The 15,857-nt window shown below is 40.4% G+C and overlaps 1 long non-coding RNA gene across 1 annotated transcript in view; it reads right to left on the bottom strand.

Annotated features, from left to right (window-relative positions):
* Positions 1-3,727: 3,727 nt before the first annotated feature.
* The window catches only part of LOC141738266 (uncharacterized), a 72,799-nt gene continuing 60,669 nt past the window's right edge, over positions 3,728-15,857 (bottom strand). The window contains exons 3-4 of the long non-coding RNA XR_012585354.1: positions 9,949-10,054; positions 3,728-3,933 (exon numbers count right to left, since the gene is read on the bottom strand). This is a non-coding gene — a long non-coding RNA (uncharacterized LOC141738266). The remainder of the gene's footprint in view (positions 3,934-9,948; positions 10,055-15,857) is intronic.

The following is a 15,857-nucleotide window of genomic DNA, read 5'->3' as shown; positions in this document are numbered from 1 at the left end:
GGACAGAGTGATTTTTTTGGTAGAGAACAGTGCAGCACATGTGTCGGCAGCACATTCTGCTTGGGATTACTCAAAGGGAGGACACACGCAGGGCCCAGAGTATTAGTCTGCAGCAAAAAGCACAAAATATTGCATCCCAGGAATACTAAATGCAACACAAACTATAGTGTTCCCACTGTAGCTGTATTCCTAAACAGGATACCTGCTCCTGCTGTCTCTCTGGGCTGATGATGCCAAGAGCCTTCATGCTCTTCTTAGCCCATGGGCACTGCCACTGCATTTCTAGGTGCCGAGGGTTTGCCCCATGAAGATTAATAATGGAGAAAAGCCATCTTTGCAGAGGGCTGGCACAAATCTTTAGTGTCCCTTAATCTAACTTAAGCCCTGTGCTGGCAATGGGCATAGTTCTGGAAACCATCTTGATTTCTAAGCACTGCTACTCTCACAAGCATTTGAGGACTGGCCCTTAAACCATCTCTTCAAGAAGTACCAGTAGCTTCTGTTTTCTTGTATTTGGCAGGTTCTGTCATTTTGAAAGACCTCGCTAGTTTTACACGTACTCCCTTTTCTACACAGTGAGGAGCTGCACTGTATTATAGAAGAGAGTTTCTGTTTTAAATAACAGAAAATCCTTAGACTGTCAATAATTCATTAGCTCTGGAAGAGAAACAGCGGTTGTAAATAAGCTCAACTAGTTCAGCTCATACTCCACGTAGCTCTGATTTAGAGAAAAATATAAGTAGGGAAGTATATTTTTCTGCTACGTGCCATCCATTACTTGAAATTGGTGGTTTGGGCTGCTCACAAAATAGCACGCATTTCTGGGATATATAAATATTAGGAAAAGAACTGGAGAATAAATGTATTTAATGCTAGTCAAAACAGGTTAGTGGAAGTTAGGTCTTGTCAGACACAATTGTTGTGGAATTTTTGGTTATTTAGAAGTTTTCTAGAAAAGATTACAGGTCTGCATGAGAAAAGCAGCTGTATTGATAGGATGTACTTGGATTTCTGCAAGGCAGTTGACTTAATACTACATGACATTTTGATTTCAAGTCTTCCATTACATGGCATTAACAGGTCACCCATTACAAGGATTAAGAAGTGTCTCTGACAAATTTCAAAATGTGGTCTTTTAATGGGGAGGTTTTGTTCAATGTGGGGAGCTTTTTCAGCAGAATCAGAAACAGTCTTCACCTAATACTATTTTATATTGTTTTCAGCAGTCCAGGCCATGAGATAAAATCTTCGCTTTAAAGGCTTGTATATGACACAATGTATTTTAGCACAGTAAATAAAGAAGATATATTACTTCTGCAGTGATTTGATTTGGCTAAATGATCACTGTGCAACAAGCAGCACACTAAATTCATTTTACTACAGTCAAATGCAAATTAATACCTCTGGGAACCAAAAGCTTGTAGGAATGGACACTGTCTCCGAGCGAAGAGACGCAGGGAATGACAAAAAGCGATTACCCTAGATAATCACCCCTAACATGAGATCTCAGTGCAATGCTGTGAAAAGGACTCAGCACAGTCCTTGCGTGTTTCCAAAATATCAAGCACCGTTCTGGTGCCTGTGCTTTAAAGAAGATGAGAAAATATTGGAGAAAATCCAAATATTTTGCGAGTCAAGTACAAGTCTTGAGATGGGAGGCTTAAGGAGCTGGACATATTCCACTTAAGAAAAGGTTGAGAGGATACAGGGAAAAGATAACAGATAGCAGTGAGCTTTTTCACTGTTGCTGACAAAAGCACAACTAAATCCAGTGACTGGAAGTTTAAGGTTAGATGTAATCAACCTTGAAATCAGATGCAATTTCCTAGCAGTAAAGGTAATTAAACTCTGTAAGAGCTTACAAAGTGAGGTGGTGCACTCACCGTTGCTTGAACTTGTCCTAAAAACTGTCTGTCTTTCTTAAATATGGGCTTTATTTCGGCTTCTGGGAGAACTTCTAATGGACAGAGCAGCCTCAGACAGGGAGGGAAGGAGGGTCATGTCAGTCTAGATCCCCTGGTGATCCCTCTAGCCCTACATCCATTAGCATGACGCATCTGTGCGACTTCTTCCATTATGGCTGAAACTAGATGTCTTGAATTACACCCTGCCCACTCAGACATTTGCAGGTTGGCATTAAGGTAATGAGTATAATCAAATCCCATACTTGAGAGCTCCAGTTGGCTGCCTACAGCAGAGAGGAAGAATCCCTTCTCCACTCCTCCCAGAGGATATTTGGCCTCATATATTCTGCAGTAGAAGTTTTTGCCTTCCCTTGAAGCATGTATTATTTATTTAGCCAGGAAGAGAGTAAACCAATGCAGAAAATTATTTTAGACATCTGATGCTTGGGTCTGAATTAAGCCAACTCCAGGAGCAGTAGAGATTTTTCTAGCTCAGATTGGCAAGGATGGTGGATTTTTTTGCATGGATTGTTTCTGTGATTGTCTGGGCATGTCATGGCTAATCAGTTCTCAAGTATTGCAGGGATCTCAGGTACTGCTTTAGACACATAACAGTTTGGTTTCTCAAGGGCTAAAATACTATGAGCTAATGAAAGTAGTTGTCTCAAGCTTGAGGTACACGTACAACATTTAATAGCCACCAATATGCAGGACGTCAGACTAGACAATCTGATGATCTCTCTTGGCCTTAAATTGTGAGGAAATGGAAAGCTTGAACATAATATAACAACAGCCTCTACTTTTCCAGGGCTTACAGGAACGCAGGTTACACCATGAGTCACACGCACCAAACAGTCTCCAGTACCACTGGTCAGGGAGTGACAAACTCATGGAGAATTCAAATGCAAAGCAACTCCCACCAAAAAGGCACCAACGCTAAATATTGCCATTTGCTTGCAAGTCTTTGCCCTGCAGACGTGGGAAGGTGGTACCTGCCTTTAGTAGGAGACCTGGCCTCGCAGCTTCCGCCATCCGTAGTCCCTCCCTGCCTACACTGATAGGACAGGAGTGCCGGACAGCCAGACATAGTCATGGAGAAGCCCTGTTCAGAGCAGGTATCTGAAGACTTCCAGCCCTTAGCTAAGAGATGTTTCATCTTTGTGACAGGTGAGGGTGCTCAGCATCCCTGCGTGAGAACGCAGATATTTAACACCCTTTCTGGCAAAAAGTTCACAAAGGCGCCATGATGTTTTACCGTGGTTGCCAGGCACAAGTGGCTCCATGTGGAAAACCATTACTGATTAAACATAGATTAGCTGTTCCTCTATGTAGACTAACATAACTAGTAATAACTTGTTTTTAACCTCTTACCCAGAGTCATGGAAAGGAATGAAAGAAAACCAACTGAGACTGGTGAAACAAGACAGAAAACAAATGTACCTGTATCGTGCCAACACAGATGTACATCTCTGTGACTTGTTGCCTCTGAGTAATAGACTTATATAATGCGAGTGTTGTACTAATCACTAATAAGTGTAATGAATAGTGTGACAGTGCAAATTATCCATAAACAGAATGAATAAACCATGGTATTATAGATCCCCAAAATGTTTGCACCTGGCAGCCTAGAAGAGCACAGTAGGTATAGCTTCACATAATGCTTATCGTTGCAAAACTGTGGATGCTTTTTGTTGCTGGATGGTGGGAGGAAAGGACACATTATAGCTTCAGCTCATCAAGATACTCTTCTCGATTTAGATTTATCACAGGTTTCTCTTAAACCACAGCTTTATTTAAGAAATGGGCTCATCTCATTGGCTGTATGTACAGACTGCAAATGAGGTTTTCCAAACAAATCCTCTATTGCATAATTCTTTCTGTCATTTTTAATAGCTAGATGGAAAAAAAAGTTAGCATGAAGAATCATTGTTTATGATGGGACATATAAGAAGCAACCAGTGCTGACCCAGAAGCAGTTTGCGGGGTGTCTGGGCAGAAAATGAGAAATTTTGGTGGATTTATTATGTTCCTGAAACAGAAGAAAAAGAGATTTTAAAAAAAGTAATCCAGCAACAACTAACAGTAACATAAAATACATTAATTCCAGACATCTGAGACACTGTTAAGAGAATATTGAAGTTATTTCTTACTTTGTGCAAAATATTGTGAGGACTTAGAAAAACCTGATTGTTCTGGAAGAGTTCACGTTGTACCCAGGATCTGTTATCTTGAGTCTTTCAAAATAATCAATGTATTGATTAGATTGGAGGTTGAATTGTTTTAATCATGTCTATTCTTGTTATGTAGAAAAGCATTAACCAAATTCATTGCGATATTGTGCATATCTACTGAACACGCATATTTTGCCACAAATTTACATGGTATGTTACATTAAGAAAAAAAAAGAGAACTATGATGTGCCCCAGAGAAGGTGTTAACATAAGATTCTGATCCAGCAGGATCTTATGCAGGAGTAGATTATACATCTACTCAATATTATACACCAAGTCTTTTAAAGGATTTAAAGGTAACTATGTGCTTAAGTCTTTCACTGACTGACACATTTAACAATACTTTGGACACACCAGGAGAACAAAATATATGGGTTAAATGATCCCTCAATGCTTAGACACTTAGTTTCCACCCAAATAAAATGGCAGGGTATATGCAATTTACTTCCAAAGTAAATCTTACTCACGAGATGAAAAGTGCTATATAAAAGCTGTTATGTCTATAAAATGCTGTTGTTTTTTTTTCCTGCAGCCAGTTTGTTAAAAAAGTGTACTTTCATCTTCCATGAAGTGGCCTTGCCAGACAATTATGTTATGGTGTAATAACAGGTATGTTATGTTATGGACAAATATATTATGGTGCCTTAACAGGTATTACAGATGAGATTACATGATCTGTAGTACTCTCTCTATATATATATATATATATTTCCTGTGTGTGAAGATTTCCTTCTCTTCACATACATCAGACATCCGTTGTTATTACTGTTCATGTCCAGGACTGGACATCAGGGAGGACCAAGATTGAAACACTAAGAAGGTGTGCATTTTCTCCCCTCATATATTAAGCTCTGAAAAGAAGCTGACATAACATAGTCTGGGATTCTCATAATGGTTCTTCAGCATGCTCCTTTTCAGGAAAATTCCACGGAAGACAGTCCGATGTGAACCCCCTGTTGAATTAAGCTTTGCCAGTGCACCCTGGGTGGACAAGCACCATGAAGGGAGCAGAGGTCCTGGGAAAATGAGAAGCGTGAGCACTGATGTGGTTTTTACGAAGCGGGACAAGAATGACCTTCCACAAAGAAGCCCACTAAGGGATTTTTTGTTACAAGGCACTGATCTTAGGCAAATTGCCAAAACTGAAGTTAGAGACTCTCGATAGATACAGGGTGATCCACAAGAACAACTGTAAAGCAAAAGAAATGAAAAGGATCAAGGAAGCAGAAACATTTGAAGCATAATTGCCTCCTTTCTTCTGGCTGTCAATAAAATCAGACTTTTTTTGCTCTTGTTTAACTAGTCGAGTGCACAAATTCTGACTAGAGTTCTTGTTAACTGTTGTGCTCAAAGGCACTAATGGCTGTCATTCGGACAGTGTTTAACCTGAATAAACATTAAACTCCACTTAAAATCAGTGGTTTGCCAAGAACTCTTTCAGGCTCAGTAGAGTATCTGAAAATGTTAATCAAAACTGATCACTAATTGGAGGGGAGTAATAGCCCAACAGACCGGAGCAAATTCATCGTGGGTGCAGGATTTTTCTGGTTGCAGAGAATAAGCCTGGTTGCAGGGTTTGTTGCTGGAAGGACCAGATGATCCAAGTTGTCTCCCTCTCTGAAAAACAGCTGGAGCTTAGACCCTCTTTATTTTGCTATTATGTTTTAAGGGAGCCAATTATCCTGTGGCATATTCATTTAAATTAATTTAAATTGTAAATAAGTAAACAGGATTAGACCAAGGATTTGGCCTGACTCTTGTCAGCTTGGAGGAAACAATGAGACGAAGTCCCCAAATAATACTGCTGCCAGCTAACGACTTGGTTCACTAAGAGAACAATCTTGTGATGATAATCATACCAAAAGTGCCTAAAATCATTAGAATTAATTTTAAAATGGTCTCTGGGAAGCAGCTGGGCAGGGAGTTAGAGGACAAGAATGAGAGAGAGAGAAAAGTGAGGACATTAAAATGGACGGATTAATAAAATATGAATGCAGAGAAAGGTGTGCACCTGGGGTTTTACACTAGCATTTAAAAATAGCCATACATATTGTTCTGCCTCTGTACCAATATCACTTTAAATCTTTTAGAAACATATTAAAATTACTCAAAGAGGGATCATTTTGAAAAGCTCTCTAGAGTTACGCATGATAATTAAAAAGAGGTTCACTGTAAATCCTTCTGTCTAGTTCAACAGTATTATCTCCTTACAGGCAACCCACAGAGGGCAAAGTCGCAGCCTTGATCTGGCAAAATTATTGTCCAGTGCTGATGCATTGTTTGTGCTTACAGAAATGCAGCGTGAGAACAGTAACAACAGATCTTATATGTGGATGCTACAGTGTCAGGAGAAAAACAGCAACTACATCATTATTTATACCAATAACACATTTATGAAATAGCACTATTTGTCTAAAACTGAGGACAGATCAGTTTCAAAAGTCAAGGAGAACAGGTAAGGGAAGAGTCACCTGTACTTCAATTTTCCATTTTAGGACAAATATTCTCTAGATCATAGAGAAGCATTATGAAAATAAGTGTAAAAATGAATTTGAGGGAGATGAGGGGCTGGAAAACATTTGATTGATAAGATCTCTGTATACATATGAGCTCAGAATATCATGATCTTAGAAATAAAATAGTTCAAGAAAAGAACAGGGTGGAAAGAAATCTTTTAATTCATCTGGGACTCTATACTGGGGGAAAAAAAAAAAAAAGAGCTGAATTTGAAGTTCTTGTTAGTCATCACTGAGGCAAGACATGAATCTGTATCTGACCTACAAAGAAGCAGATTTTTTAAGCAGCATACCACTGTTCCCTGTTGGGCATGCAAAACTGCACTGAATTTTGGAATAGCATCTGCCCTGATGCAGAGGGCTGGCACAGGCCTGTGAGATTTTCTTCCATTTAAGCCTTCAAGACAGAACCGAAGTGAGATCTTGCTTCACTTTAAAGCCAAGGAGTTTTTTTTCACCCTTTTCCTTTTTTCCTTGTTCCTTATGTTTACGTGCAAGAAGGGGTTGGGCAGCACTTCCAAATGTGCTGAGGAGTCTCCTCGTGGAGAGGCTGTGTACACAAATACTGCGCGTGCTTTCGAGGGTGAGTACAAATGTGGCCTCTGTTACCACAGAACAGCAGTGAAACAACAGATTCATTTTTATGAGAGATGCATAGGCGCTTCCACGCTTCTTACAGTTTAGTTTGAATTGTTGCTTTCATTATGAACCTATTAGTTCAGGGTTTTAACAGAGCCAAACAGCTCTGCTTCAGGCTACTATTTGGCACACAACACCAGCAGTACAAGAATAATGGTTTATTCGGACAGTTTAATAAAATTCAGTATCTCAGCTGTTGCCAGGCTTAAAGACAAGCAAAAATGCATGTGGAGGTTTTCAGATTTTACAAACCATATTCAGATCGTACGAGGCGTCTTAGCCTTTAAAAACTAACTCCACAAAAAGATGAGAGTTCCTAATTTGAGGTAATTGCCTTGCTAAATTAGGCAAAAAACATATTACGATATTGGCTGACATACTAATGGGTAAAAAGAATGTTCAGAGATAGCACAGTAAACAATTGAAATTCCCTGGAATTTTGTTTTAAATATCCGTTGATGATTGAATTACAACAATGTGAGTCATCTGACATGGCGGGGTATAATGATGAATTGCGCGCTGTGCTCCTTTGTGAGGTGTTCTGAGGTGTGACAGAGAGCACGTGCCTCATACCTAAGTACATGTAATTGTTATTGATTAAGAAAGATGTAATTCAGTAACAAACTAAACATTTTTTGGTCATTACAGATCTTCAAAGAACAAACCTTGTAAAGTACTAATTAAGCCTAAAATTATTTCAAGAAAGAGGAGTTTGAAAACTGTTGCGATACATATATAAGAAACATCATATACTGCATACACTTGACTGGAAATGCATTTTCCCTCCTTTTTTTTTTCTGTGCCATTTATTCCCTACATTTTCACAACTGAGAATGAAGTATATTGGGAGTTGTAATGCTAGAAGCCTTGCAACTGAAAATTTTAATTTAGAGGCTTTGAATCAAACGAATGGTTGACTTGGGAAACTGGTAATAGGCTATATAGCCCTTCACCACAAGACTGCTTGTTCAGAGTCGGTCTGGGTCCCAGGTGACCAAACAGGACTTGCTGGGGAATCACCGGTCTGGGCTCTAAGTGGCCACTTCTCCACACTGCAAATGAGCAGTCATAGCTCGGGGCTGTTGCATGATTCGTTTCACAGCCTCAACAAAAGCAGAGTAGCGAAGGACACTGAATAACCCACTCATAAGCCATGCTTACTCACTGCTCATTTATGCAACCCTTCAAACTACATCATTTGTGGCTACTACCAAATATGCGTGTGCTACCTACCTAAGTATTGCTGGGTAGACGTTCCACTACAGCTGTCCTGGCTCCCATGCTGTCAGCAGAGCCCAAGCTAGCTATTTTAAAGCTAAAGTGGCTGTGTCTACATGACCTACAGCCACCGTGAACAACCCCAGGCTCTCACTACTGCCCAGGGTCTAGTGTGTCTAGTGTTTGCTGCCCCTAAGTCATCAGGAGCTGCCTGTCCACAGGGACAGCAGGCACAGAGAGATTCAGGAAGCATTTCGGTTGTCTTTCTGGAACCTCATGGTGACTTGTCAAGATCAGGATCATGTTGGAGCAAAAGAAGGTGGCAGGGCTTTGCACATTTTCTTTGTCTTCTTTGGAACGAATAGAGAAATACAGTTCTAAGATAGTGATAGGAATTATCTTAGTTCCACTGATGTCAGGAAAGCTATGAGAGTCTATACTAGTATCTGCAACTGGTAGCTTTCGCAAGCATTGGAACACATGCACAAAACCACTACATTTGCATTTCAGAGGAAAATTCTGTATTGAAAAAGGCGGCATATATTTTATGAAACAGCACCATTTCTGCAGGCTATGTACCTTGCAGTCCCTTTTGCTGCAGGTTGCTGGCTGGGCTGTACTGCACCACGCGCGGACACACGCCCTGCTCTCGCATCCCCCCAGCAGCACGTGGGATGGACGAAAAGGAACTATTCCAGCTCAACTTTTTCAAAATGTATCTACCTTCAAATCTCTTTGGCATTCACAAACAGGCTCTTTTACAAATGCCTGGCAATTACACTCATACCTATTTTTAGAGTTGTCTAACACACTTCAAAAAGCAGCAAGGAGTGCAAAAAAAACCCAGGACTACCATGTGTCACTTTCTTTAAAAAACAACGTTTTAGTTGCCATGTCTTAGTACTTTACTGCTTGTAAGATGGGTGGTGTCATCCTTGAGAATTTTCCAGGCACTGATTTTAGTGATATTTAGTCACTGAAACTATATTTATTTCAGTTTCTTGGGAATGGGAAACCAGGAAATGGTGCGATAGGAAAAAACACGTGGTTGGACAGAAGGTGGAATATTTGAGAAACGTTAGCTCTGTGATACACTTGCCTGGGGCAAGTGTATGGCCTGGGACGCAATACTTTGTGATGTAATGTCTTATACAACATGAAGGCCAAAAAGGCTGCTGAAAGAGTGTGACACTGCACCACAGTTTAACATGGTTTATTGCATTTTGATTATTTCTCCTATAGGGACGGAGGTCCCCATATTTAACACACAACATGTTGCGCTCTCTGTGGACTTCTTGATAATTATAAGCATGGTTTCATAGATAGCCCCAAAAGTGCTTGTAGGCTGACCGTTAATATTGTTTTACCATTGTATATACCATATTTTCAAAATCTATGTTTCAGTATAAGCAGCAAAAATGAAAGAACACTTGGAATTACCTGTGGCAACCTCAGTCTTCTTTGGCCCTGTTGAAATGCACGTTGGGATAGTCCAGACAGTCTTCTCCTCTAAGTGAGAGCAGGGTGAGGAATAGCTGTTCTGCATCTGTGGAAATTCATGGGATTTTCATCATATGAGAGAAAAGGACTAAGTAGGAAATGAAAATGGGTCTCTAATGCAGAGGAGGTACTTGGAAGAAATCCTTAATTTTCATGCTATCCAGGATGATAACAGAGCTTGGCCATCATTTGCAGCTGTTCTGGGATACATCACAATGAACAGAGATTAGCTGTTATTGTTCAGCGTCTGCTTCGGTGTCCTCAATATCCTATAAAATTCTGAGCTTTATCTAATTGGGCTAGAAGGAGAAACAAACCAATAAATCTATTTTTATTATGATTATGTTATGCCAGTCTGGGAGTAAATTAATGTTAAATATAATGCCTGGGAATACTAGCTAATCATCTTCCAATCATAGGAGTAGGTAATAAGAAGCAGACTGGAATATAGAATTGTTCAAAAAGAGCCTTTTTCTTAATCTTATAGCAATTAGAGTAGCCATTTATTATTAGTCATTAGTGCCACCCATCATCACCAGGACCAGAGGTTGCCAGTGTAGTTGGAGCAATGCTTAGCCCCTTTCTTACATAGAGCAGCGATTGAAAATGCATTATACCAATGCTCTGAAACCAGTGTTGGTTTCTAAAAAGCTTCCTGATGGGACTAAAGGGGTCAGCTTTAACCCAGTACGCCCTAGACAGTTTGAGATTGAGAAATGCCCTTCACTTCCACATCCAGCGCCCCTGGGGAGATGGGCAGAGATTCGGTGTACCCTGTTCGTAAAGGGAAGTGCTGGCTGAAATCCTCCGTAGTACGTTTATATCTTGCTCTCAGCCACGAGCTTTGTTAACGTTTGAGGCTTTCTGCCCTACCCTTACTCTCCCCCTCATCGTTAAGGCAGAGTGGGCTGCAGGATGTGCATTCATGGACAGCTTTCTTCTACACTTACCCTGTGAATTTTTTTACTAATGTTGGGATAGGTGCTTTGACCTATTTTTGGCACTGGACATGTAGAGATGCATTTTAAAACTGTGAATCTAAATAATAACCATGCATGATTAGGAGAAAGAATGAGGACTGCAGAAGAAAAAAACCGAAACAGCTACTGTTTAGTAAATGCCTTGTCTGTATCCTCACTGGTCCAAACTGAATCACCTGGAATGAGCCCTAGGCTCTGTAGAGCTGCACTGGCACATAGGCAGCTGTACAGCAAGGTGCTTGGTGTCCAGGCAATTGGTCTGTCCTTGCTACCAACTGCATCCACAAACCAGCCTCGGCCCAGGGGTGGAAGAAACAGGCTCACTCCCAAAATCCGAACCAACTGTGGTAGCCTGTGGTCTGGCAAAAACCAACCTTAGTCAACATTATACTATATACTCGTGACAGAGGCACAGCTCTCCGTTTTTGGCCGGGTCACTGTCGTATTTGATATGTCTCTTCACAGGCAAAAGCATGTCCTGGCTGAATTAGGCAGCTGCAGGAGGCCTGGGATCATCTTTGCACCTTCCCTCACTCTTTCTCCACAATAACTTTTTGTGGGTAGGGTTCTGTAAGACACTATTGCTACTTATAAGGAGCACTGTAAGTAGAACAGATACTGGGATACCAGCTACATAAGGAGCAAGCCTGAACAACCATTTTAGGTTTATAACAGAGAAGGAAGAAGGTTTTAACTTTTTTTTTTTGTCACAGAATATTGGGATCTCTCTTTTCCAAAGACTAATCGTGGCATACTATAGCACAAGCCTTCCTTGGAAATGCTGCTTAGAAAACAGCTGAGGATGGATGCCTTTGTGTGCATACCGTTATAATAGCTGCATACAAAACCGTAAATGCATTACAACATTTAAATTCACTGACCTTGCATTTTCAGAAAAAAAAAAAAAGGAGGGTGAGGGAAGAAATTGTGGGACTTCCAATATGGAGCTTTCAGGAGCGCTGTTTTCCAATGGTGACATTATTGTCAACTTTTTAACACTGATACAAGGTGAGTTGCCTGGTAGCATTCTAGGCTAAGCTGTATGTAAGAGAAGTATATTCATCCCTCCTAACGCTGGAGGCAGGTTGAGCAAAATTAATCATTTGAACAATACATTTTATAATATATACACAAATATAGAATATATTTTATTATATTGAAATAAGAATTTAGGCTATTAATAAATAATTAAGTAGACATCCTGGTAAAGCTAACAATAACAAAAGCGGATGATAAGGAGACAAGTTTTGAGACAACAGGAACAAGCAGCCTTGAATTGTACTCATCATCTGGTTAGAACCAGTTCTGTGGTTTGAAAGCCAGCCAAGCCCAACAGGACCAGCCAGTTTCATAAGAAAGTCAAAAGAGATCGACGCAGAAGACTACGAGCCTTCTTCCAAGAGACCCCAAAAGACAACCACCAGACGGCAGAGTGCATGCACCAGAAAGGCAAACCCTATGATAATGAGTTACTGGAACTAATTATAATAACCCCATCTATTTACTAGAATTGTAATAACCACACCTGTGGCGATGAGTAAGCATGTTTTATACTATAAATATAGTCTGTAACCAAAATCGGTGTGCAAGTTAGGAGGAGTTATCCCCCTTGCACCCGGCGCCACAATAAAGAATACCTGCTTAATAGTCACTTAGGCTATCGAGTCTTGATTTCACGGCATCAATATATGCTCAAAGCTCGGAATTAAAATTCAATGTTCTATCTTAACTGTACATGACTGTGAGAGTTTGGGGATTTTTTTCAGGGCTGCTTTAATTGTCACATGTTTTTTTCTTCTTCCATCCAGCTATTACAATAACTTGAGGGGAAAAGCCCTTAATACTCATCCTCTCAGGATTGTCAGAGTTTACGGGCTGATGCTAAGCCTGTACTAGTTTTATAAAACACTGGGCATATTTTTAGATGCAGTAAGAGATGAAGTAATATATGTTAATAACCTGAAAAAGTAAGCATATCAAATGGGTTTTATCTTGCTTGATATATGCAAGATGTAACAATTCGGTAGCAGTTTAGGCATTAAACTTTACTTTTTGCAAGCTGTAAGAATAAAGAGATATATTTCATTTTGAACCCCCTAAAAACCTCTGGTTCATAATATAAACAGGTTCTCTGAGTGAGAATCTTTGCAGAGTGACTGTTAGAAATGATCAATCATCAAAATGAGGTCATGAAACACAAACCTTCAGAGAAGGCATCGGTATGCTTCACTCTTGCAACAGCCTCCCAGGAAACCACGCTGCTCAGAGTATTTATGTCTGAAATGATATCTGTTTGCAGAGTTCAGATCAGTGAGGAGGAACTGTAGTGCCTTCTCTTTTTTTCCAGCCCTATCTGGCTGCCACCACGCCTGAGCTGTCAAGGAGCAAATGCTCTGACTTCATCTCGTGTGCTCATTCCTCTGGATTCTGACAACGTCTCTCAGGTTCGTAGACGTGTCAGCCCCATTGTAATGACTGATGCTAAAATGGATGCACTGAGGAATTAAAGGTGGAGATATATGTTAAAATTGCCTTTCTTATTCATCAGAGGTGTCAAGCCCCTGAAAGAAATTTCAGAGGAATAAGTGCATCTGTAATGGTTGGTGTTGTTTTTTACTTGCTTCTACAGATAATATTTTATATAAAGCAAATCCTCTTCACTCTGGGTTTCTTATCTGAGAGAGAGAGCAGGCGCAAAAAAACTGAACTTGAAAACTGACAGAAAAACAGTTGCAATCAGAAATCTAATTGCCTTGCAGAGGAGCAGTGGGATTGCATAAAACAGCATCACTCCATTTCTAGTTCATCATCCTATCCAAACATCTTCAACATTACTGTATTATTTTCTAGGTATTTGCACTACCTACGTTAATAAAGATGATTATGTCACAGTCAGCAAGCAAAAACCAATGTCTTCAGAGGAACAGTTTATTATGAATTGAAAATGCTTAATACATATACATATAGATCCATCCCAGGGGTCCAACACCTTTCCTCAGGAAGAGCTTGTAATCGGTTTCATTCAGAAAAGCCTTTGGGATCTTTATTAAATTAGTTTTAGTGGGTAGGCTCTGTCAATCCAACAGTTTCCCTAAAGTTTTTAACCCCTCTGTTGCTCTCAAAGGTATTTAGTTATTTAGGAGAAAGGAAAAGAAAAAAAAAAAAAGAAAGAAAAGAGAGAGAGAAAGAACAGGGATAACTCCTTAAACTCATGCCATTTAAATAAATGTCAACTCCAGCTGACTTGACCTACACCGCAGGGATGATTCTTTTCAGAAGGCCACTTTGCAAATTTCAGAACCTAATTTCATGAGCTCATGTTTGAAAAGATTTCCATAAAATTTTCTGTGCTATCCTTCCCCATCCACAGTTCATCTGTAGTCATATCCTTCCTTAGCTGCTCCTGACTGAAACTCCATTTGATTTCATGCCTGTCCAGCAATGTAAATAAACGCTACTATGAAAGGGCATGGCGTGGGGCTCGGTCTAAGCTCTTGCTGAGTTACTGCTTTTGGAAGACAATTTATCTGAGATGTGTTTTAAGCTCATGACTTTGTCTTTCCAACTACTACAACTTTAGTAGTAGTCTGCCATGGACTCTAGGCAGGGATTTGGGCAAGCCTGGCTCTGGTCCAGAGGAGTCTGTGTCTGAGCTGAAAATTTCCCTTATGCAGCATCCACAGCCTAAACTCCCTCTGACATACCTCAGCGCAAACTCCAGCGCTCTTTGAAGAGCTTATACATGCCTTGCTGCCTGGCCAGCACGGCCCAAGCTGGCAAGAGCACTCTTCAGCCCAGTCTACTAGGAAATATCCTGAGTGAAGCAGAGCATGGCTGCTTAAGCCAAGGCTGGGCTACAAACAGCAGCAAGGAAAGAAGGCGCAGGGGTAACAGGCCTCGGTGGGATTATGCCTGCTCTCAAATCCTGGCCTCTGTGAGGACTACATAGCTATTCTTGTTGGAACCAGAGTTTTTTCTTAACATAGAAAAAGGACAAGAAGCAGTTGGTACTGTGTTTGTTACCCAGCGACAACGTTGCAGCGGGGACTCTAAGCCTTTGTCCACTGCCAAGCTAGAAGTCCTTCACCAGATAGTTACTGATACAACACTGATCTCTCTCTGTTGTACCCAGACACAGCAGACAACTTTAGACAAATGAATTAATGTTTCAAAATAGATGCAGTACTTTACCTCCTTGCATTTAGCCCATCCAGCTGAAGTCAGTGGAAGCTGAATTAGCTCACGCACTTTCAAATGACTCATCACCCATGCATTTGCTCCATGAAGTGCATCTCCTACTGCTCTATTCCACGGAGGCACAGTGCAATGAGGGCAGTACTCAGAAAAGAAAGCAGGTGTCCAAACCTCCCATAGCCTTTTCTCACTATCAAATATGTCTGGGCTAGGATCTTGCCCAGGCAAGTTACCGCAGTGTCTCTGATTGCAGCTGATCTATGTTGAGTTACCCGAGACTGAGATATATGGAACTTCAGGATAAATGAGCAATACATGTAATTTTTAATTGAAATGTTAATGTAATCTCCTATGCAGCAGACAACATTTCAATCAGATTTTCTTCAAATTTGCTGTTGCTGGAAAGATATACACACAAACCCCCCCCACAAATAAGATCTTGAATCTTAACTCAGATGGGAAAATTCACAGGCTGTTCTCTTTAATTAATTTAAACATCACTAATTTAAATCTCTAAGCTCTCTTGAGTAATTCCGGTAACAGCACTTAAAAATAATGCTCCTGTGAAAAGCTCAGCTAATTCAGAAAGTGATCAGAATTAATGTCACTCATTTCACAAAGAAGAAAGAAGATTGCCTCTGTTGTGGCACATGCAGAAGTTCTAGTCTATTAGCA

The sequence above is a fragment of the Larus michahellis genome, chromosome 2 (genome assembly GCF_964199755.1).
Source record: "Larus michahellis chromosome 2, bLarMic1.1, whole genome shotgun sequence".
In the NCBI taxonomy this organism is placed as follows: Eukaryota; Metazoa; Chordata; class Aves; order Charadriiformes; family Laridae; genus Larus; species Larus michahellis.
This window is presented reverse-complemented; position numbering and strand designations above follow the sequence as displayed.